The sequence below is a fragment of the Phascolarctos cinereus genome, unplaced genomic scaffold (genome assembly GCF_003287225.1).
Source record: "Phascolarctos cinereus isolate Bilbo 61053 unplaced genomic scaffold, phaCin_HiC Scaffold_3;HRSCAF=262, whole genome shotgun sequence".
In the NCBI taxonomy this organism is placed as follows: domain Eukaryota; kingdom Metazoa; phylum Chordata; class Mammalia; order Diprotodontia; family Phascolarctidae; genus Phascolarctos; species Phascolarctos cinereus.
In genome coordinates this window covers 208,599,917-208,625,183 of record NW_027555736.1, presented here as the reverse complement: position 1 = coordinate 208,625,183, position 25,267 = coordinate 208,599,917, and the positions used below count along the sequence as shown (strand labels likewise).

At 39.4% G+C, this 25,267-nt stretch overlaps 1 protein-coding gene across 1 annotated transcript in view; it reads left to right on the top strand.

The window, feature by feature from the left end:
- The window catches only part of KCNK13 (potassium two pore domain channel subfamily K member 13), a 255,404-nt gene that overhangs the window by 8,635 nt on the left and 221,502 nt on the right, over positions 1-25,267 (top strand). The window lies entirely within an intron of this gene.

The window sequence follows — 25,267 nt, the reverse complement described above, 5'->3', positions numbered from 1 at the left end:
ATGGAAATTTATTTTCAACTGTAGATCAGCCACTCATCTGTGATGAAACATTATGTGATTTGCCCATAATTACACAGTTATTATTTGTCAGAAGCAGGACTTGAAGCCAGGCTGGCCTTCTATGCACTGTGCCTCTTGTTATATATGTTTATTTTTTAAAAAAAAAAATCTAAAAGCATTCCCCCACATTGTGTCTCAACTGAATGCTGTTCCCTAAGCAACTAGCTACCATGCTTATCTCTAGCCTCAGCTCTGCTGCTTACTTAAGCCTTTGTTTCCCTCAGGGCTTCTGATATCATGTATGTTTCATAGAATCTCCAAGTTGAAAGAGATTTCAGAGGCCACATTGTCCAATGCATGCTTTAATAATCAGGTTTTTTTTTTTCAAATTTTGCTTTATAATTTTAAGCAAAAATTTGAATATATTTGATTTTCTTTTAAGGTTAATAAAGCCAGTATTGTTTACAAGGTTTCTTTGTTAAGGAAAGGGACTAGGTGCTTTCTGATGAAATATTTTCTTGCCTCAAAGGAAACATGCCAGCCTTGCTAATTAATGAATAAGGCCTCGTAGCTGTGATCAGAACCTGGAAAAAAAATAACCTGTAGAAGAAGTAAAACTTTTTAAAAACAATTGAAAGAAAAATGCATAGCCCCAGCCCGTTTCTTAATGCTTCTAACTCCCCCTATGTCCCATGCGTTTTTACAGGGACTTTGGTAGATATGGTATATGTCTTTAGGAGTTGATAGCTTACAAAATGTTCCCCTACCAGCGCGCTTGTATAACAAGGAAAAAGTGTGAGATAGCCACACTTTGCACCAGTTGTTAATTTTCCATTCTCTTCCTCTCATCATCACCTGTGAGGACATTAAGTCTGACACTTGGCTCCAAGAAGGCAGGACAGCCAGAAAATTAAAATAAGATCAGGATGATTTGGAATGAAAGGGAAAAGGTTAAACTGAAACCATAGTAACCAATATACAGTGAGCTCTCTGCTCTCCAGTGTGGTCAAGCAAGGGCATTAGTCCCTGCATTTCTTTGAAAACTGGCATACAATAAGCTACACTTGATGCTAAAACTCTACTGAGAATAATTTAAGATTCCTTTGATGATTCAGAAGGCTCTCTAGGAAATTAGAGTATCTCTGGGTCATCATTATGGGCATTAACTGACCATCACTTTTAAAAGGATTAATGTTTTTAATCAATACTTTTATTATTATATTACATTCATTTCCAGATATGCCCCTCCTATGCCCTGTGAGCCATCCCTTGTAGCAAAAATATTTAAAGAAGAAAAGGAGCAATTCAACAAACCACCTAGCCCATCAAATGAATGCAATATTGCATACCCATAGTCCCCTACCTCTGCAACAAAGAGAGGGAGATGTGCTTTATCAGCCAAACTTGGTCCTAATTCCAGTGGTCAGTTTTGTTCTGCTGTTCTTATATGCAATGCCATCATTGTCGTTATTACGCATGTTGTTTTACTGGCTTTGTTTACTCTACAACAGTTTATGTGTCTTCTCCTGTTTCTCTGAGTTCTTTATATATATCATTTCTTGCAGGACAGTAATATTTCATTATATTCATATACCACAATTTGTTTAACCACTGCCAGGCAATGGGCGTCTATTTTGTTTCTAATTCTTTGCTCCCACAAAAACTGCTACGAATGTTTCAACCCATATGGGACCTTTCTGTCTTTGTTAGTCTTAGGTAGCATTGTACTTCAAGGAGATGTAAGGTGGACATTTTAGAGCATTATGATGGATGCTTTTTTTTTTTTGGCCGTTATTCCAGAACACTTCCCAGACTGATTGGATCAATTCATACTTCTACCAACAGTATATTAGTGTGCCAGCTTTCCCCCAGCCTCTCCAACACTAATTATTCCAATCTTGTGTCATCTTTTAATTTTCTGGGTATAAGATAAAACCTTAGAATTGTTTCGGGTTACATTTCTCCTATTTGCAATTCTTTTGAAAACCATTATTCATATCCCAAATCACTTATCAACTGAGAAATGAGACTTAACTTTATATGTGTGTATAAGTTCCTTCTATATCTTGGATAACAAACCCTTCTATATCTTGGGTAACAAACCCTTGATACAAAGATTTTTCCCATTTGACAGTTTGCCTTTTTATTCTGGCTGTATTGATTTGATGTATACAAAAGCCTTTGATTTAATACGATTGAAATGATCTCTTGATCTTTTGGAATCTCCCCCTAGCCATAGCTATGAGAGGTACTTGATTTGATTTTATTCTCTTCCAATTGTTTTTCAAAATGTTTTATCAATTTATTTTGAATTATCAACAATCACTTCCATAAGCTTTTGAGTTTTAAATTTTTCTCCCCCCTCCTACTTCCCTACCTACCTCCCTCCCCAAGACGGCGCGCAATCTAATATAGGCTATACATATACATTCCTATTAAACATATTTTCACATTAGTGATGTTGTAAGTAAGAATTAGAACTAATAGGAGGAACCACCAGAAAGAGGAAACAAAACACAACAGAAGAAAAAAAGTAGCAAATAGTATGCTTCGATCTACATTCAAACTCCATAGCTCTTTCTTTGGATGTGGATAGCATTTTCCATCGTGAGACTTTTAGAGATGGCTTAGATCCTTGTATTGCTGAGAGGGGTTAAGTCTCTCAAAGTCAGTGTGGCTGTTACCGTGTACAGCGTTCTCCTGGTTCTGCTCACTTCACTCAGCATCAAACCATACAAGCCTTTCCAGGTTTATCTGAAGTCTGCCTGTTCATCATTTCTTATAGCATCTCTTCTAATTTTTTAATGGTATGATCTTGTATAGGCAAAAAATGTATCCATGTGAGCTTATTTTAATATACTATGTAAACATGATGGTCTAAACCTAATTGGGTTTTTTTTTAGCAATTCTTATCAAAAAGGGAGTTTTTCTTCAAATAGTTCATGTTGTCCAGTTTATCAATCACTGGGTTATTGAGTTCAATCACTTCTTATTTTTCATCATCTAATCTTTTTCATTGATTATTTTCCTATTTTTCAATGAATACAATAGTTTTAATGATTTATGATGCTTTACAATGTAATTTGAGATCTGAAAGTGTTATTACCCTTTAATTCTCCCTTTCCCATAATTATTTCCATTGAGATTCCAGTCCTTTTGTACCTCCAAATTTAATTTGTTATTTTTTTCTACTTCTAGAAAGAACTCCCTCAGATAATTTAATTGATACAGTATAAAATCAGGAAGCAAAATGCTTAGCACAGTGCCTGGCACGTAGTAGATGCTTAATAGATGATTGTTCCCTTCCCCTCCCCCTTGCTGTTATTAGCTAAAGGAATCAGCTGATTCCATCAACACATTAGTTTGTCTAGGACTCACCAACACAGGGTGAGGACATAGTTTCAAAGCTTATATTTTCCATTATTTTATATAGGTCCTCAAAAGTCATATAGTATAGTTCCTGCACAAATCATGAATCTCATCTACACTAAATTTTCACCTAACCTCCACCCAAAGAATTCTGCTGATGGGATACTCAACTACAGGAAAACCTGTTTTAATTTTGGACAACTCTTAATTGTGAGAAAGTTTTTCTTAATTTTGAGGAATAATCTTCCTGTTTATAACTTCTTTATTCCTTGTTCTGCTTTCGGGGCCTAACAGAAAAAGTCAAAGCCCTCTTCCATGTAGTATCCCAGTTGTCATTTGTAGAAATTTATCTTGTGTCTTCTGTCCTTTCTTTTCTAAGCTATGTGCCCTTGGTTCCTTCAATTTATCCTTGTATGACATGTTTTTCTAAACTACTCCAGATCTCATTTCATAGTATGCCTCTTCATAAATTCTAGTGTGTCACCGAACTGGATTGTTTATTTTTTTAATCTGCTGCCGAGTCTTGTCATTTCTACCATTACAAAATCAAATGTTACCTTCTCTCCACCCGGACAGCCACTACACTCATCCCTCACTTGGACCATCAAAAGAGCTTTCTAATTAGTCTCATTATCTCTAGTCTTTCCTCAGCCTAACCTGCCCTTTACTCAGCTGCCTGCGTGATTTTCCCAAGTGTAAATCTGACCATGTCACAGCCCTATTCAATAAATTCCAGTGGCTGCATGTTACCTCCAGGATCAAATCTAAGTCTTCTGTTTGGTATTGAAAGCTCTTCACAATTCAACCTCTTCCTCCTTTTCTAGTCTGTTTATGCTTCTCTCCCTTCCATGCATTCTGTAATTCAGCTACACTTACCTACTTTCTGTGTCCCCAAAACGTGACACTCTCATTTCTGCTCCCTTCTACTGACTGGCCCCCATGGTGGAATGCTCACCCTCTTCACATCTGCCTTTTCATTTCTTTGGATTTCTTCAAGACTCAGTTAAAATCCAGCCTTCTCCAGGAGGCTTTTCCTTTCCCCCTAGCTGCCTGTACCTTCTTGTCTCAGATTACCTTCATCTGCTTTACGTGAAGCTTGTATGTTGTATGTTCATTGTTGTCTATTGTATGCGCCTAAATGTTATTATCTCTGTCGTTAGAAGATAAGCTCCTTGAGGCAGAGACGATTTTTGCCTTTCTTTGTATCCCTAGCATTTAACACAGTGCCCAGAATATAGTAAATACTTCATAATTTGTTGACTGATTAGCTTTTTGGCTGACACATCACACTGTTGACTCAGAGAGTTTTCAATCTGCTGAAACTTTCCCCTCTCCCCCGCGCCCCCCCCCCCCGAACTGTTTACTAAGCCGTATTCTGTATTTGTGCCGGTCTTTTTTTTTTTTCAATCCAGGCATAGGACTTTGTATTTAATTCTATTAAATGTGTATCTTATTAGATTTAGCTCATTGTCTCTAGTCTAGTGGATCTTTCCAAGCCTCTTCACCTTTCTGAACCTCATGTGTAAAATGAAGGGGTTGAACAACATGGCCTCAGAGGTCTCTTTCAACCATAATTCTGTGAGCCTGTGCTTGGATCAATAAGACAGTCAAAATTCTTCTGATGGAATTGGATTGGAAACTTTTATTCTGTTCTCATGATTTTCCTGCTGCCCAACTCAGTAGGTTAAAAGGCCCATCTCTCTCTCTCTCTCTCTCTCTCTCTCTCTCTCTCTCTCTCTCTCTCTCTCTCTCTCTCTCTCTCTCTCTCTCCCTCTCTATCTCCTTCCCTCTCCCTCTCTCTCTCCTTCTCTCTCTCTGTAGATATATCTAGATATGGAGATATATGTTCTCTTCATGTGTATGTATTTTGTATGTATATACACACACAGATGTGTGTGTGTGTGTATACACATGTGGAGAGAGAGACAGAGGGAAAGAGCATTTATTAAGTGCTTACTGTGTGTCAGGTACTGTGTATGCTAGGATACAAATACAAACAAGCAAGACATTTCCTGACCTCAAGGAGCTTACTTACATTCTGGTAGTTGAAAATAACGCATAAAGGGGAGCTAGAAATCAGGGGGAAGGGGAAGACACATGCTCGGTGGCAGGTTTAGCTGAGAAGTGGCATGGAGGTCTGGATCCCAGCAAGATAAGGCAACAGCTCACCAATTAGACTCTGGGACTCCAAGGGTAAAGTCCAAGGTTCTGGTGGGAGGGAGATGGATGGTAGACAAAGAGCAGACTCCCTCTACCAATGCAGGTAGGCACCTTCTTACAGCTTGTATTCTGAGAGTTGCCTGGAGTAGTAGTAGCAAACTCAAGTAGAAATGGGGGCCACTAAACCATACTAAAGGATCCCTATAAGCCACATATTTCCTTAGACAATCACAGATTAATATTACCTATGTTTTATTGTATTCTTATTTATTTTGTTAAATATATCTCAATTATATTTTATTTCTTTTGGTGTACTCTACTTAGGCTAAATTATAATAAAATTAAAATTAATAAATTAATAACAATAAACAACTATATTAATAAATAAAATACATAAATAACATAAACAATAAACATCAACAATAATTTATGATACTTGTAAATAATAATAATGATGATGGTGATGATAATGATAATGATAACAATAATTGTGCAGAAAAATCATGAACATTTTGACAAGCTTTGTGTTAGGCTTTCCCATGAGTAATTGAATAAGACTCAGTGACTGAAACTAGTCAAAAGTAAGGAATTAAGAAGGAAAATGATAACTGATTAAAATAATACAAATTTTTGTACAGTAGCAAAATAACACAATGGGCTAGGGAAAAAAAAAAACCCCAATATCTCAGAGATGTTGGTAGATTGCTTTCATGTTAGAATATCCAGGAGCAGGCAGGAAAGAAAAGGCAACTGTTAACGGTGCAGTGTATGATCAGTGTGCCTGAATGTGTCGACACTCTTCGTGGGCCATCCTGGATTAGAGAAGACCTTATTTTAGTTATAAACTATTCTTTTCGGTCTACAGGTGATTTAGGGGTATGAAATTTGGGAAGGAGAAATTGAGAGGGGATAAAGTGACTGGCAACAGAATAAAAAGCAACTCCAATTGCCTAAAAAAAACCCAACAATAAAAAGCAAGGACATGTGCAAGCACACTAGCTGTTGTGGAGGAGGGACATGACTGCAACAATTTTTTTCAACGTTTTTTTCTCTTTTTTGGAGGAGTCAATTCACAGAAGCTCTTGGTGGAAACCTTAACCTGATAAAATGTTTTCTGGTACTTTTCCAAGAGTGTCCTCTCCTCTCTCTTCTCCTAACTGACCTTCCTTTATTTTGTTTCGCCTAAGGAAATTAAAACATTAGGCATAACTACATAAATCTAACTGGTTTCTTTTCTTCTGCAAATAATGTAGTGTTTTATATTCAAGGAAGAGTGATGGGACTTTTAATTAAGATACTCCATTTTCTAGACAGATATATTATTGTTGGTTGTCCTTCATTCTTGAAGAAAACCATGACATTAGGAAGGCGATGCCATGACTTGCAAGTGAATTGGATTTAAGTGAGGGAGGGCTTCGCAAAGTTACCAGCCATGCTTTCTCCTTAGGAGCCATCTGGGTCCAGTGGCCAGATATAGATCAGAATGACTGGTGATGGTCTGGGATGCAGTGGGAGACCTTGGCCTTTGTTAAGCTAAGTTTTCTTTGAGTTCTCACTTTGATTGAGGCAACACCATTTAGTGATTAAGGCTAGGTAAGAAATGAGCCAAGGAATGGCCCCTTTTACCTAATCAAAAAAAATCAGTCTAGGAAGGGAAGACTTTAACGTTTCTGGCCAAAACAAAAACAATTAATTTACCTTCACTCTGAGCCATCTGGATCCAAACAGTGACCACTAAGTGGGGCTTGGGCTGTGACCTATTGTTGGCCGATCAATGAGAGCCAGAGTGAATTGGATTTAAGGCATGGTCTTTCAGGAAGAAATCTAGCCAGTAAACTTCAAGATATCTTGATAGACTTAAGCCATAAAAATCTACATTCTTTGGGCAGAAAAATCACAGGTCAAGGTATGATTCCTTATGTGGACAGAAGGAGAGAAAGGGAAGGGAAGGGAAGAAAAGAGGAAGGAAGGAAGGCAGGAAGGAGAGAAGGAAGAAGAAAGGAAGAAGGAAGGAGCTGCATTGCCCAACTGGAAATGGCCAGTTGGGTCCCCAGTGGGCAGCTGAGACTACTCATAAATTGTTGTTTGTCCCCAGTTCATGAAGAGGACCATGACGTCAGGAAGGTGATGCTATGACTTGCAAGTGAATTGGGTAAAGCCACAGCTCAAAAGATACAAATGCTAAGGTTTGCCATCAGAGTTATTTTGAAGGATCAGAGAAAACCAATCTACCAGCAAGGAGATGGTTGAGTCTCAAAGAATTATATGTTTGTTTGAAAGTGCATTGTGCTCAATGCAGCACCAGACTGAAATGGTGAATGATTAATTATTGAACATCATATTCAGCTGTTGGATATTAGAACTGAAAACAACTTTGGAGCCCAGAATGTTATAAAAGAATAGAAAGAGCTAGGAGGAGCCTAGAACAAAATAGAATGTTAGAGTTGTAAGGAACCTTACAATTCAAGACAGAATGTTAGAACAGAATAGAAGGTTAGATCTGGGAAAGAGCTTAGAATATACAACATTAGAAAAAATAGAATGTTAGGGCTGGGAGAGAGCTTAGAAAATAGAATGTTATAATGGAGAATGTTGAAGCTTGAAGGGACCTAGAAAGAGTATTGGATTTTGGAATCAGAGGCCATAGGTTCAAATCCTGAGTCCGCTACTACCTATGTGATGTTGTGTATATCACCTCACTTCTCTGGGCCTCAGTCCCTCATCTGTAACATGAGGGGATTAGTCTAGATCACCGCTAAGGTTGCTTCCAGCCCTTCATCTATGGCCCTTGAACATAAGAATGTTGTAATTCAGAGGGACTTTAGAATATGGAGTGTAAGAGCTGGAAGAGACACTAGAAATCATTTAGTTTAAATTTCCCCATTTGATGGATGAGTAAAGCTCTCTGTAAATGTGGACTACTTGTAAAAAAAAAAAACCTCAGGCTCATTATCCAGGCACTGAAGGAATAATATATTTTAAATATGGATTGCAGATGGGAACTGAATTCATAACCGCGCTTCCTTATTTTTTTTTCCTTTCCCTTCCAAGTTTTGTTGAATCTAAGAAGAGAAACCTATTGGGTTTTGCTGGACTTGTTGCTTTGGACATACAGTCTCTGTTGCTTCCAGTCTGAAAGCACATCAGAAAGAACAGTGGGTAATTTAAGGAACCTCTAGTGACCTGTGTGTAGTAGATGCTCAAAGTTATTGCTTGACATGGTCCATTTTAAAATTGGAGAGTAGAAGGCGGAAGGTCTAAAATCCCTGCAGCTTAAGTATTGGAACTTACCTTCGGAAAAAGAGAGACAGAGATTGATAGAGAAACAGACAGAGAGATAGAGAGACAGAGAGATAGGGACAGAGACAGGAAAGCATCCTCTTCCCTCTTTATGTATTTTATTGAAGCACTGCTTTCACAAGTCACTTCCAAATTACTCCCCCATCCCACAGTTGATTACAAGCAAAGAACAAAAAGACCTCATCTTACAGTGGAGTCAAGATTCCATGTTGTATGATGTCATGTCATGTATTTAGAGCTGGAAGAAACTTTAGAGGACATTTAGTCCAACCATCTCATTTTACAGATGAAGAAACTGAGACCCAAGGCCACGCAGATAGGGACAGACGTAGGATTTGAACTCAGGTTCTCTAACTCCAAAGCTAGCTAGTACTCTCTCCACTATATCATGCTGTCCCCGAGGGAGAGACAATTGTATTTCTTGCTAGGTCCCCTAGAACTGAGACGGGGTCATTGCACTTGAGTTCTGATGTCTTTTAGTGATTATTTTCATTTAAATTGTTGTAGTTGTTTTGCATATTGTTCTACTGGTTCTGTTTTCTTCTTTCTTGATCAGTTCACATAAGTTTTTTTAGGTGCCCCTAACCCTCCACCCATCAATTTATTTAGAATCTCACTTGTTATCTCAGTTCTTCTATGCAGAAACTCTACCCTTACCTTTCCTCCCCCAGATCCAGACTGAAGAGATTTCCCTGGCAGTATGTAGAGAGATACATGCCAAGATCCATTGTAAGGGTAGCTAGGTGGCACCTAGAGGCAGCTAGGTGGCACAGTGGATGGGAGTATCAGGCCTGAAGTCAGGAAGCCCTGAGTTCAAATCCAGTCTCAGACACTTTCTAGCTATGTGACCCTGGGCAAGTCACTTAATTTTTGTCTGCCTCAGTTTCTTCAACTGTGAAATGGGGGGGTAATAATAGCACCTACATCCTAGGGTTGTTGTAAGCATCAAATCATATTTGTCAAGCACTTGGCGCATAGTAAAGTATAGAAGCTTAAATGTTTATCGCCTTCCTTCCTAGGGAATTCCAAAGATCATCTCAATTCTTTCTTTTTACTAGAATGTTGCTACATCACTTGTTGCTTCAATGCCTACATTCAGTTTTGACTGCCACGTTTTAAGAATACTGACAAGCTGGAGTGTGTCCAGAGGAGTGCAGCTATGATAATGAGGAGATTCACTGGCAAGTGATTTGAGGAACAGCTGATGAAACTGGGAATGTTTAGCCTGAGAGAGAGCACATTTTAGGGAGGATTTAATGACTGTCTTCAAATATTTAAAGGGTTGTCATATTCAAGAGGCCCTAGAGAATAAATCTAGGGAAAAAAAGTGATGGGAATTGCAGAGACATATTTTGGCTCAATATAAGTAAAAACTTCCTAACTATTGGAGTTGTTTGAAAGTGGAATGGGCTGCCCCAGCAAATAGAGAACTCCCTATTAGTGGAGATTTTCAAGAAGAGGTTGGGTGACCATGTATCAGAGACATTGGAGAGAGGATTCCTATTTGAGTGTGGATTGGACTAATTGGCCTATACCTCTATATCTCTAAGGTCTCTTCCTGCACTGGGATGCTATTAATCAGTGATCTAGAACTTATATTTTGTTATAAAATTCTTTTCTTGAGTGAGATGTACTTAGGACTGTGCTAGAGCTGTCTCGTGCCGGTTTGTAAAAGTTGATTGTTAAATTTTCAGCATGAGAATTTATACCTTGGAAATTAGCAAATGCTAAAAGTTAAGGCTTGCTTTATTGTTTTGATGATTGTCTGTACTTAAGAAAGTGATGGAAAAAAATGTTAATAATGTAGACTAAACCTGAATGTGTTGTATGTACATTCCCCCTCCCAGAACCAATTGTTAAACATTTAACAACCAGATGTTATATAATAGGAATTGACCTGTATCAATTTCCCAGCTCTTCCTCCATCCCTTCTTCCTCCTTTATTTCTAATTTCCATTTTAGTTCACTATGTTGAACCTCTTCCAAAGTTCTCCTATTTGCATGGATAGAACCTCCTTTGGATGTGATGATGATGATGATGATGATGATGATGATGATGATGATGGTGATGATGATAAAGATGCTAGCTAACAATTGTGTAGTACTTAAAGGTTCACAAAACATTTTTAGCATTCTATCCCATTTGATCTTCACAACAACATCGTGAGGTAGGTGCTATTATTATGTCCATTAGCCTGAAGATCACCTGGCAGATTAAGATACCAGACACGGAGATCCTTTCTCAAATTAAACTGCAAAGCATTCAAACCCTGCTGCAGAGAGTGCAGCTCCGATAGGCTGGCCACGTTGTTCTAATGCCAAACATATGCTTGGCAAAAATACTTTTATGGAGAACTCACATAGGGCGAGCGCTCACATGGTGGTTAGAAAAAACAATACAAGGACACTCTCAAGGTCTCTCTCAAGAACTCTGGAATTTATTGTGTGACATAGGAGACATTGGCACAGGACCACCCAGCATGGCATGTCCTCATCAGAGAAGGTGCTGTGCTCTATGAGCAAAGCAGAATTGAAGTAGCTCAAAAGAAATGTGAGATATGCAGATTTAGAGAATCCACCTCAAATGTTCCCACAGACTATTTGTGCCCAACCTGTAGTAGAGCCTTCTGAGCTTATATTGATTTGGTCAGCCACAGTCAGACACACTGTAACTTGACTCTAGGATAGTGATGTCATTTTGATCCCCTTCAAGAACAAAGGACAGCAACCAGCCAACTGATGCCCATTAGTGATGAAGAAATTGAGTCTGAGAGAAGTTAGGTGATGTAGCCAAGGTCATAGCTAGTAAATATCTGATGCTGGATTGAAACTCAGGTCTTGCTTATGCCAAGTCCAAATATGCAGACGACTGATCTTGTAATTGTTCTATCCTACTTTGGTCATCTTTTGTTGCAATCTAGTGTAAGGGGTTCCTTAAATTCAACCTCCTATCACAGTCATTCTTCTACTAATGATTACATAACATAGAACTAGCTGTTAATCAACCCAATGATCAGAAATTTAACAAGCCTAAATTACTTGCTAAACTTGACATTATACGATTTACCGATGGGTATTTCCTATCTTGATATCATCTAAGTGTATTATCTAGTTTCAACTGACAAACTTTTCTTACTTCCTCTGATAGGAAACAAGGGCAGTGTCCTCTACTTAACTTTCTTCTGCCTAACCAGATAAAGTCATGCTTAGGCAGACCCAAATAAGGAAATGAATTGTTCCAGGTTACATGAAGAGTCAGAATGCCAATATGAAATGCAGTAAAAGCTCATCAATTGTCTGGTAACTCAAGATTAACCTTTTAAGCATCAGCACTTGAAAATGTAAGCACTTTAGGTAGAAGTCTTTCTAAAAGAAATTATATACTCCCCTACCTTCCTAAGGAATATAATGAAAAAACTTAACCTTAAAAAAATTTTTTTTGATTACTCAAGCTTGTCATTATGAAAATCAGAGACATGGTATCGTACTATGGAAAGGAATGGCTTTGGAATTCAGAGGACCTAGGTTCAGATTCTGCCCCTACCACTTATATGTGACCTTAGGCAAGTCAGTGAACTTCTCTAGGCTGCAGTTTCCTCATCTATAAAATGAAGGGGTTGTACTCCATGACCTCCCAGCTCTAAATTTATGATCCTATGACCTTGGGAGGGACACGGTAAATTCAGATAAGTGAGATATAGTAGAAAAAGTACAGGCTTTGGAGCCATTTGGAATCGAATGAAACAAGTTACAGTGCTGATTTGCTTGCCTACTTTTGGAGTCTTCAAAGCTCAAATCAAATAGTGCCATTTATATGACGCCCTTTTTTTCATTCCAGCAGCTACTAGTACCTACCCTCTACCCTTGTAAATTACTTTATTTTTTTGGTTATTGTTTTATTTTTATTATATATAATATTTATTTTTATATGTATTATATATAAATACTATTTGATTGTTATATATTAATTAATATATTAATATATACTATATAAATTATTGTATATAAATAATATATTTTTGGGTATTATTTATTATTTTGGATACACTTCTGTGTGTATGTATCTAAGAGTGGGGTCAACTGAGTAAATCACTCCAATTATCCTACTCTACTTAAAGTAAGTAATAAGAGGACTTGATCCCCAAATAAGGTGAGAACAAATCCAGTCAATCAGCCAGTCAACTAATCAGTTTATATTAATCCCAACCAGTCAATCATTATTAAACCCTCTGGGCTATCAGATAAGATTTAGGAGAGTAAATCCAGAGAATGCACTAAATGTTCTTGTTATCTCTCGAAAGGCTGTATAAGCTCCTTGAGACCAAGGAAGACTTCTGGTTTTGTCTTTGTATCTTCAGAGCCTTGCATTGTGGTAGGTGCTTAATAAATTCTTAGTGATTGATTACTTGTAACAGGAATGGTATGAGTAGATGACTTGTTCTTGGTGTAAATTCAGTTTCTGCATCTTTTGAATGAAAATACCTAATGCTTCCCATCTGGGAAATGTGGTATTCTTGTTAATTAACTTTTGGGAGCAGGTAACTGAGGTCCACTTTAACTCTTTTTGCAAATCTTCTTTAAATACAGATCCATTTTATTACCTTCATAAACATGGAATACTTTGATAGTTTGAGGGACCTGGGAGATCACTGATGTGGGTTCTCTTTCAAACAGGGCACATCATACCTTCTCCTCCCATTACTCTTCTCTGCATCTTCCCATAAATCCACCAGAGGGCCATTCAACCCACCAAAGGCTTTCCTGTAGTATCCCTTGATGTTATGTGGAGATCAGTGGAATATGGTAGACGATCCATCAGTTATCCTTCATTCTCATTAGCCCTTATCCTTTTCTAGTACAGTTTTCTGTTGATATGAAGCATACAATAAATTAATGTTATACTAAACATAATTCATTTGGGGGATGATCATAATAGGATCCTACAGTGCCTCTAAGCCATTATTGTAAAGACCAATTTTGAATTTCACAGAATTGTAAATATGAGGAAGTGCAGGGAGTTGGGGGTAGGTCTATACCAGCACCCCCAGGACACCCCTCTTGTGGATGATTTACTTCTGTTTTTGAAAATAAATTCGGTATATCACCCTGTTTTCTTATCTTTTGCATCTTTCTTCTAAAAGTCAAGTGCAACAGAGGAAATTTCCAGTACCTAGGGATCCCATTTAGTTCTGGGTAACATTTAGGGGGTGATATTATATGATTGTTTTTAGCTCATCATCCCATTTTTGTATCTGCAGACTTTCCCTTTGGGAAAACTCAGTAGGAAAAGCGCTAATGGTTTTTTTTTTTTAAATTTTTAACATTTTTATTTAAGGTTTTGAGTTGCAAATTCTATCCTTCCCTTCCCTTTGCCCTCCCTTAGACAGTAAGCAATCAGATCTAGATTATACATGTGCAGTTATTTTAAACATTTCCCTATCAGTCATTTTGTACACGACGACTCAAACAAAAAAAATGAAAGAAAGTGAAAGATAGCATGTTTCATTCTGTATTCAGTGAGTATCAGTCCTTTCTCTGGAGGTGGATGGTATGCTCCATCACTAATCCTTTGGGATTGTCTTGGATCATTACATTGCTGAGAATAGCTAAGTTATTCACAGTTCTTCATCGAACTGTATTGCTGTTACTCTGTGCAATGTTCTCCTGGACTAACGGCTTTTAGATTACTTTTGTGAACTCTGGATAAAAGGCATTCATTATTAGATCAGCACAAAAGAGCTGAAGACAGACTCAAGCAGCAACAGGGTGAAGATTGGGAGTCTGGGTAGTGGGAAAAGGGGAAAGAACAGGGATGGGTCATTCACTGGTGATTAATGACTCCAAGGTGTTGGAATAACTGCTTGAGGGAGAGAGTCCCAGGGATCGCTGCAATTCTCTAAATGCTTCCTTCCACAAAGCAAACTCTTAGAAAAGTCCCAGGTGAGGAAATTTCCTCTACAATCCAACCTAATCCGTTCTCTCCAACTTAGAATTTTAGAACGTTGTCTGGGGTGTGGTCCAGTAGATAGAACGCTAGGCCTGGAGTCAGGAAGACCTGAGTTCAAAGTTGGCCTCAAACACATACTATCTGTCTGACTGTAGGGAAGTCACTAGTAACACTTAGTAACAAATCAAGTCACTCCTAGTCACCCCAAGTCACAAGTAACTAATAATCACTAGTTACTCTGTCTGCCTCAGTTTCCTCATCTGTAAAATGGCAATAATAACAGCACCTACCTCCCGGAATTGTTGCTATGAGGATCAAATGAGATATTTGTGAAGTACTTAGCACAGTGCCTGGCACATACTAGGTCATATATAAATTCTAGCTATTATTATTTTTATTGAAAGGTTAAGTGACTTGCCTAAAGTCACATAGACAATATATGTCAGAAGCAGAACTTGAACCCAGATCTGGTTGATCTTGAAGCCTGCTTCCTTCTCACTAGGAAATGCTGTCTCTCCTGAAACAGGCATCAGACTTTTTCTGTTTGGCTTTGAAATGCATCCGATGGCAACCCCTCCCCCCAGGATCAAGAAGTTTAATCTCCTCATTGTATTTTATTAACCAACTTTTAATTGTTCACATAGCCTACAGGGGTGGGGAACTTGTGGCCTCGTGGGGAACTTGCGGCCTCGAGGCCACACGTGGCCCTCTAGGTCCTCAAGTGTGGCCTTGACTGATAAAGGGCAGCACTTGAGGACAGGACCTAGAAAGCCACGTGTGGCCTCGAGGCCGGGGGTTCCCCATCCCTGACAGGGGATCATACCATTGGAGATGAGAGGTGGGGAAGAGGTGCTCAGAGACCCAGTGCTAAAAGAGACCCAGCTTAGGATGCACGTACAGCCAGGTCTGCTATAACACTTGTTTCCAATACTCCAATTTGTTCTCTTAACGATTAATATACCGTATTTCACTGCATAATCGTCACCACCGCATAATCCGAGCACCCCGTTTTTTTCAGTCGAAAAATTGGTTTAACATCTTTCATCACAAAATCATTGCATGTTATGATTCTGTTTCGCCCTGGAGAAGCAGAGAGAGAACACAGACTGCTTCACAATAACTCACAAGCTGCAACCCTTCCAATGTCCACTGCCATAAGCAAACTTCAGGTCTTGGTCAAGGTAAGGTGCCCTATTTACTGTGTATCTTGTGTCACAATAGGAATTATGGGTGGAAGAGGGCCAGTCTGCTTCAAACTCACCCCCACTATCCGCCTAGGCCTCCTGCCCCCAGGCCTCGAGTTTCAGCCTGTCCCTGCCCACCTTGCCCAAGAGAGTTTCTTCAGCCAGACCTCATGGCCCAGCAGCAGCCTGAGGCTGTAGACACAGCCACTATTTATTGTCTTATTTATGTATTTCCTGACAATTTAACCATTTTATTAGGTTCTTGACTTTTTAGTGTGTCACTGATGAAGTTTTGAGCATTGTTCTCCAGCCCCATTTATCCCGTGAACATTGAGGGTTTCTTTTTGTTATGTAATTTGTTTTTATTTTTATTTTTTTGCTTTTAGGCAATTGGGGTTAAGTGACTTGCCCAGGGTCACACAGCTAGTAAGTGTCAAGTGTTTGGTTTGAGGCCGGATTTCAACTCAGGTCCTCCGGTGCTCTATCCACTGCGCCACCTAGCTGCCCTTTAAATTCATTTATTTTGATTTATCAACAATCACTTCCATAAGCTTTTGAGGTTTAAATTTTTCTCCCCCTCCCTCCCTACCTCCCTCCCCAAGATGGCACACAATCTGATATAGGCTATACATATACATTCCTATTAAACATATCTTCACATTAGTGATGTTGTAAGTAAGAATTAGAACCAATAGGAGGAACCACCAGAAAGAGAAAACAAAACACAACAGAAGAAAAAAAATAACAAGTAGTATGCTTTGATCTGCATTCAAACTCCATAGTTCATTCTTTGGATGTGGATAGCATTTTCCACCATGAAACCTTTGGAGATGTCTTAGATCTTTGTATTGCTGAGAAGGGTTAAGTCTGTCAATGTTAGTCATTGCACAGCACGGCTGTTACTGTGTACAATGTTCTCCTGGTTCTGCTCACTTCACTCAGCATCAGACCATACAAGTCTTTCCAGGTTTTTCTGAAGTCTGCCTGTTCATCATTTCTTATAGCACAATAGTATTCCATGACATTCATATACCTCAACTTGTTCAGCCATTCCCCAGTGGATGGGCATCCTCTCCATTTCCAGTTCTTTGCTGCTATAGATAGTTTTGTACATGTCAGTCCTTTTCTGAACCTTGAGGTTTTGATTGTGAGATTTTGCATACTCCTGATGCTTTTTGGGAGTGTGTACATAGTCGACTTTTAGCAGAACTGGCCGTATTTGTTACTACAGAAAATTAGAACTGGGGACTTAGGGAGCATCTAAAAAGTCTCTAAAGTCATCCAAAGTTAACCCCTTCAATTTTATTTTTAAGGAAAGTAATAAGGGGTGATTTTAGGCCCATGGACCTAGAGCTTCAAAAGGATCTGAGAAGCCATCTATTTAGTCTAGGCATCTCCTTTTATAAAGGAGGAAACTGAGTCAGTGAGGTATAGTGGATAGAGGCCTGACTCTGGAGATGTAAAGTCTTGCACACAAGTCCTGACTCTGACCAATACTAGCTGTGTGACCATGGTAAGGTTAGTCACTTAACCTCTCAGTGCCACAGGTTAACTCTCTGTTACAGATGAGTGGCTGACTTGCATCAATGAAGAGAGTTTCCATGCTGGAAGTTTCCTACTCTGATAAAATAGCTCCAAAGAAGTTTTAACAATGATAATTCACATTTATATTGGTTTTCAAAGCATGTGATTAATCAATCAATTTACTAACATGGGAAACATTGCAGTAAGTGCTAGGGGTACAAAAATAAAAGTGAAACAGTCCCTGCCTTCAAGGAGCTTACACTCTAATGGGAAAGACAGGTACATATATAAGAACATACATAGTATGCTCAGAATGAACACAAGGTATCATCTGGGAGGTAGTATGTGAGCAGCTGTGGAAAACAAGAAAAGCTTAATATATAGAAGGTGATGCTTGAACCGTTTCCTTTTTTTTTTTTTAAAGTATGCTTCAATCTACATTCAGACGCCATCAGTTCTTTCTTTGGGGATGGATAGCATTTTTCACCCTCATTCCTTCAAAGTTGCCCTGGATCATTATATTGCTGAGAATAGCTAAGTCATTCACGGTTGATCATCTTAGAATATTGCTGTTACTGTGAACAATATTCTTGTGGTTTGGCTCATCTCACTTTGCATCAGTTCATGTAAGTCTCTCCAGATTTTTTTCTGAGAGCATCCTGCTCATCATTTCTTATAGCACAATAATATTCCATCACAATCATATACCACAATTTGTCCAGTCATTCCCTAATTGATGGGCATCCTCTCAATTTCCAATTCATTGCCACTAGAAAAGAGCTGCTATAAATATTTTTGTACACACAGGCCCTTTTCATTTTTTTTTATCTCTTTTGGGATACATACCTAGTAGTGGTATTGTTAGATCTAAGGGTAGGCTTGGTTTTATAGGCCTTTGGGCATAGTTCCAAATTGCTCTACAGAATGGTAGAATCAGTTCACAACTCTACCAACAGTGTCTGCTTGAGCTGTTTCTTAAAGGAAACCAGAGAAGAGTAGAAGGAAAATAGAAGAGAGCTTTAGTCTGCTGCTACAGTTAGTGGGCATGTTATGGAATGTTCCTTTTAATAACTCCATGAGGAAGAGAGTGAAAATATAATTATCCCCATCTCAGAAGTAAATAAACTGAGACTCAGAGAAATTAAGAGATTTGCCCAAGTTCATATAGCTAGTAAATTATGGAGTCAGGATTTGAATCCAAGTCTTTTGACTCCCAAGTCAGTAATTCCATTTACTATACCATCTATGTACATTTCACTAGAGGAAGATATTGTAGATGAGGAAACTGAGGCTTAGAGGAAGGAGGCTAGTGACACAAAATCAGGGTTGGTGACAGAACCAGTATGGGAACAAGGTCACCTGACAGCTAAATCAGTGCTCTTACAACCTTGTGTCTCTGTGTCATGGCTAATATGTACCCAGGTAACTCAGGGATTGATTTGACAGAGAAAAGGCTTCTCTAGGCACCATGGTATTGAAGGGTTGAGGAATATATTTCATCCAACTTAGTGGTACAAATTCGAGGAGCCCCCCAAATCAGATACTACAGCCACCATTCTGTAGACTGATTTTAAGCCACTGACTCAGCATTGGGTGGTATGCTGACTCTCATGCAACCTTCTGAACTAACTCTAACTTGACTCTGCATAATGTGATTAAACTCATAGGTCACTTTTCTGGCTGGAACTGATGACCTACGTCCTACTAGGCCTTTCCTGGACAGAAAATCACCTTCCTAATTGAAAGCAAAAGCCTAATGAACCCCTAGGATATGAGACAGACCAAAATCTGGTAATACTTGGGCAGGGGGAAAAAATTGTTCATTGGATCAAATTAATGCCTGTCCATTTATATAGCTTTCATTTGGCCAGGAGTTGGGGGTGGGTGGGAAGGAGGTCGGGAGGAGACAATGGTACCCACTATGTGAAATAGGGAAATGGTTTTGAAAAATATGCCAAAGAGCTATTTCCCCTGTATGTCTGACTCAGCCAAATGGCTGCACAGTCTTTCCAATTTAGTAGGCTGAGTCACAGAACTTGAGAGCAGAAAGGACCTTGGGGCATTTAGGCCAACTCTCTTATTTTGTAGAGGAAGAAACTCAGGCTAAGAAGGTTAAAGCGATTTGCCCGTGGAGACATGGCTGGTGAGTAATGGAGCTGGTACTCAGATCCAGGTCTCCTGACTGCCAGTGGAGTACTGGGTCACATTGAACCAGAATCAATGGGTGGAGGCTCCAAAGAGCACATTTAGGCTAGGCCTGATGTCAGGAACAACTTCCTAACCATTAGAGACGTCCAAAAGCGGAAAGGGCTGGCTCAAGATGTAGTTCATTCCCTCTCCTTGGAGGTCTTCAAACATAGGTCAGGTGTGTAAGCCAGGGATTCTTTGTGGTATGAATTGGACTGATGGGCTCTGAGGCACCTTCCAGCTCTAAGTGCTGTGATTCTGTAACCATAGCTTTCCATTCTTCCTTTCTGCCCCTCCTCGCTTCTTTTTCATCCAGTTCCCTAGGCCCCTTGTACATCTTCCTCCTTAGATTATGAAACAGAAAGGAAATGAGTAAGATAGTGGAATTTGGAGAATTGGTGAATATCAGATCATGGTCTCTACATTACCCTCTGTCTTTCCTCCCTACTGCTTCTAATGTCTTCTCTCTGATCTTCCATTCTCTCTCCCATATATATATATACACACATATACATGTATGCACATGTGTACGTACATATATATAATACACATTGTCTATAACTTTTAAATTTAATTTAATTTTTCCATTAATAAGCATTTATTTTCTCTTTCAACAAAAAGTTTTTGTGCAGAGTCAATCTATATTTTTATACTATATTATATACAGCCCCATTTCTTTCTCTCTCACTCTCTATGTGTATATATATATATATATATAAAATGTACATATATAGTAGACAAACATTATAACTTTTTAAAATTTCATTTCATTTTTTTCATTAACAAGCATTTATTTCCTCTCCAAGAAAGTTTTTGCAGAGTGACTGCATATATCTCGCATGTTATTTTATATGCAGGTCTATTTCTCTCTCTTTTTCTCTCTCTTGCTCTCTGTCTCTCGTGCACTCTCTCTCCACATATATAACATAAAATATGTCATATATCTTGTATAATGCAAACATGATTATTTGCATGTTATCTCTCCCATTAGACCATAGGCTCCTTGAGGGCAGGAGCTCTATTTTTGCCTTTCTTTATATCCCCTGTGCTCAATACAGTGCCTGGTACATAATAAGCACTTCATAAATGCATATTAGTTAATTGATTTCTACTCCTCAAACCCTTTCTTCCCAGCACCTGAATGATCCTTTTCCTATCTACCTCATCTCCTCTCACATATTCCACCTGGGCCTTCCTCTAATCATCAATGATTTCTCCATATCAGACATGGAGAACCACCTGACATACTCCAGCTATATTCTTAGGAATACTTGATTTTTTGTTCCATCGTTGAAGACTTTTCCTGATGCTTCATCATGGTATGGTAGTGATGCTGGATTCCCAGATGCTATGCCTGTGGAACATGAGCTTGGGCATTTATTATCAAAGCTGACAAGGCTTCAACTGTTCACATGGCATTGGGCTATATATCTGTCTATATATAGAGGCCCATCACAAGAAAAATGGTGGTCAGTGAAAAATTCTTTGGCCACAGCAACTCATGAAGAGCACCTAGGGAAGCTCAGAGGGTCTGTGAGAGTGAGTAGCAGCACCAGTGAAATTGCTGGGGGGGGGGGTTAAGAGTTGAAAGAGTATTTCTTCCTATGACTCCTCTGCCCATCTTTATATTAACCTGAGTTCTGTCCATTGCTGCTACATCTTCCCAAAGTTGCCTTGGTCTTCAGTGACTGCCACATTCAAAGCCTAGTGGCTCTTTTTTTAAACTGTTTCCTTCTTCACTGATATAGTAATAGTACTACCTATGCTCCGCTGTCAACCCCCAGACACATAGACTCTTCAGATTACCTCAAGTATATCTAAGACTGCTCTGCAAAATTGGTCCTTGAAAATTTTAAATAGTTGATATTCATCCTTGAGAGGCAGCTAGGTGGTTTAGTGGACAGAGAGCCAGCCTTAAAGTCAGAAAGTCTTGAGTTGGGCAAGTCACTTAACTTTGCAGGGCTCCAGATACTTGTAGGAAGACTAGAAATTGCAGCCAAATTGCTAATCTGCATTGGTATTGGAAGTCTTCTATGCCAGTAAAGTCAGGTCCGGTCAGAAATAAATTTTTTTTCTGGAAACCCCGTTCCCAGGCTCCTAGTACTTTCATCTTACCCCTGTCTTCCCAGGATTCTGTCCTCAACATCCACCTTTCAAGCCTGTGCCCTGGTCATGCCCATTTTCCCCTCTTGCCTCCCACAGCCATAGAATCATGCAAGTCTAGCCTAAGAAAGGACCTTATGTGTCATCTGGTCCAATTCCCTCATTTTACAAATGAGGAAACTGAGACCTGGTGATGTTCAAGAAGTGACTTGCTCCAGTTACATAATGAGCTAGAACTAAAACTCACCTCTCCTGATGCCTGTTTCCATGATCTTTCTGCAACATAATCTGCTGCCTTGAAACATCTACCAGGGATAGGGAACCTGTAGCCTCGAGGCCACATGTGGCCTTCTAGGTCCTTGGGTGCGGCCTTTTGACTGAGTCCAAGTTTTACAGAACAAATCCTTTTATTAAGGGAATTTGTTCTGTGAAGTTTGGATTCAGTCAAAGGGCTGCACTTGAGGACCTAGAGCGCCACCACTTAGAGAGCAAGTCCCTTCATGAACATCACCAGGTCTCAGTTTCCTCATTTGTAAAGTGAAGGAATTGGACTAAATGATACATAAGGCCCTTTCTTAGGCCAGAATTGTATGATTCTATGACTATGGCCTCAAGGCTGCAGGTTCCCCATCCCTGAATTTTGTGCCTCCTTCTCTCAAGGCCCAATTTCCAGACTCATCTGATAAATTAATCTGTGCCTGTATGCTAATAGAAAAATACAATATTCATTTTGACAGAATCCTTCTGGTGGTATCACACTATAGTGTAGCCTAGGAGAACATTAGCTTTTCTTTCTTTCTTTCCTTCCTTTCTCTTTCTCTTTCTTTCCTTCTTTCTCTTCCTTCCTTTCTTTCTTTCTTTCTTTCTGTCTTTCTTTCTTTCTTTCTTTCTTCCTTTCTTTCTTCCTTCCTTCCTTCCTTCCTTCCTTCCTTCCTTCCTTCCTTCCTTCCTTCCTTCTTTCCTTTCCTTTCCTTCCTTCCTTCCTTCCTTCCTTCCTTCCTTCCTTCCTTCCTTCCTTCCTTCCTCCCTCCCTCCCTCCCTCCTTTCCTTCCTTCCTTCCCTTCCTTCCTTCCTTCCTTCCTTCCTTCCTTCCTTCCTTCCTTCCTTCCTTCCTTCCTTCCTTCCTCCCTCCCTCCTTTCCTTCCTTCGTTCCTTCCTTCCTTCCTTCCTTCCTTCCTTCCTTCCTTCCTTCCTTCCTTTCTTCCTTCCTTCCTTCCTTCCTTCCCACTCCCTCCCTCCTTCTCTCTCTTTCTCTTCCTTCCTTCCTTTCTCTTTCTTCCTTTCTCTTTCTCTTTCTTTTCTTCTTTCTTTCTTTCTTTCTTTCTTTCTTTCTTTCTTTCTTTCTTTCTTTCTTTCTTTCTTTTTCTTTCCTTCCTTCCTTCCTTCCTTCCCACTTCCTCCCTCCTTCTCTCTCTTTCTCTTCCTTCCTTCCTTTCTCTCTCTTTTTTATTTCACTAGCACATCGCACCATTGAACTTATAGTCTAATAAAACCCTGGGATCTTTTTTCCCAACCTAAATGCCTTCCCTAGGAAGATGAAAGACCTCTCCCCTATTTATTTCAGGTTGACAGAAGTGCCTCATTCCTTCTCTGAAGAGGTGATAGGATCATCGATTTTGAGCTGGTAGGAACCTTAGAGGCCATCGTATCCACCCCCCTAATTCTACAGGCTAAAAAACTGAGATCCAGAGACATTAAGTAACTTGCCCATGATCACATAGCTAGAAAGTGTCTTAGGCAAAATTAGAGTTAGATTTCCCTGACTTCAGATCGCGTCCCATCCTCCATGCTCCCTAGATGCCCACGGAGTCACTAGCCGCTATGACTCCTCTCTCTTTCTTCAGTCTGGTACTGTATGATCTCTCCTTGGCTGGCACCTGTGGCTCAAACGCATCATTCTTGGATCCTGTTTCCCATCCATGAAGGAAGCCTTTCCCTCCTCCCTCCCTTGTTATTGGTCACTTCCTCCTAATCAAATTATCATGCAGATCATGCGTATACTGATCCATTTGTCTGTTGTTTCCCTTTAATAAACCAGAGTACAAATACATTTAAGTTTAATTAATTAAATAATTTAATAAATTTAATAAACTTTAGTAAACTCCTTGAGGGCAAAGATTCCTTTGCCCAACACCCAGCCTAGTGCTTTGCCTATAGAAGGCATTGAATCAATATTTGTTCATCTGGGTTGGATCAGAAACAGTCTCCCTCTCTAAAGAGCCTCTTATAGCTCCAAATGATCACCACTCCTTCCTTCTCTTTTTTTCCCCTTTCTCTCCATTTGTTACACTTTTCCCCCCATGGTTCAATTTTTCTTCTTTCATGAATGTCCTCTTCTGTATCACCTAACTGTTGTTTCAGTAGGTTACCCCCAAATCAAAGCCCTCACAGCATTCTCTTCCTTTTATGTTTTGTTGGCTTATTTATTACGCTCCTACTAGGGGTCAGGCATTGCCCAGGTAAATATTCGATTTCCTCTCTAAGCTCTTTCCTGTCCTTGCAGTATATATACGTGTGTGTGTGTGTGTGTGTGTGTGTGTGTGTGTGTGTATGCAGTTTTTTGGTAAGACTATTTAGAATCTACTATTACATGTGTCATTCATCCGTAGGATTATTAGGGAGCTACCTAAAAAGCTAAGCTATTAGAGACCAAGTTTCCTTTTTCCTAGCTAGAATGTAGATTCTTTGTAAATTTGCATTTCCTTTGGTATTACTTCTATTGCAAATAATAGAGCGGCAGTGATCCTGTTTTTATCTACATCTCAATTTGCTCCTGATTAATTTGCAAAAATACCCTGGGGGTAGGTATGCCAATTATGTACGAAAATCATCCCCACGTACTCTTAGTTGAATATGTTGTGTAGTATTAAGTGGCTTAGGTTTTTAATTACCCCCATTAAGTTGGTGCGAAGGTTCAGAAGGACCAAAGAGAGCTCAAAGCTGTGTGTCTATTCACCAGATTCATTGTTCTCTTGGAGGTTTTTGGTTTTTTGTTTAAGAGCTAATGAATGGGATAATAATTACACAGGATAAGTAATGACTTAGGTGGGATGGATGGCAGAGTACCTTCTGAAGAAAAAGATGCTTGGTTAAAAAAATATGAGCATCTGCTAAAGGCTTTATGTGAGAAAGCCTTGCATTCTTACTTTTTCTCTTTTCCTGTGGTCAAAACTATAACTACAAATTCTGGCATAAGGGGCAAATTCAACTGAGCGGGTAGAGTGGGACATCCATCCCCAGATGATGCAGGTGAACCAGGAGAGGAAGGAGTGGCCTAGTTCTCAAAGAGTCCTGCCCAAGCCCTCAAGGCATGGCTAACAACTCTACATCTCCCAGCCCCCAGGAAGAAGATGATGAAGATACAACAGATGTGAAAAAGGTGATGGGGCAAGGGGTACCCAAGGGAAAGGATGCCAATGCATGGGACCCTTGGGAGTAGACAGAGGAGCAGGAGAAGAGATGGGAGAGGGCGATGGTTGTGGCATGGCACCAG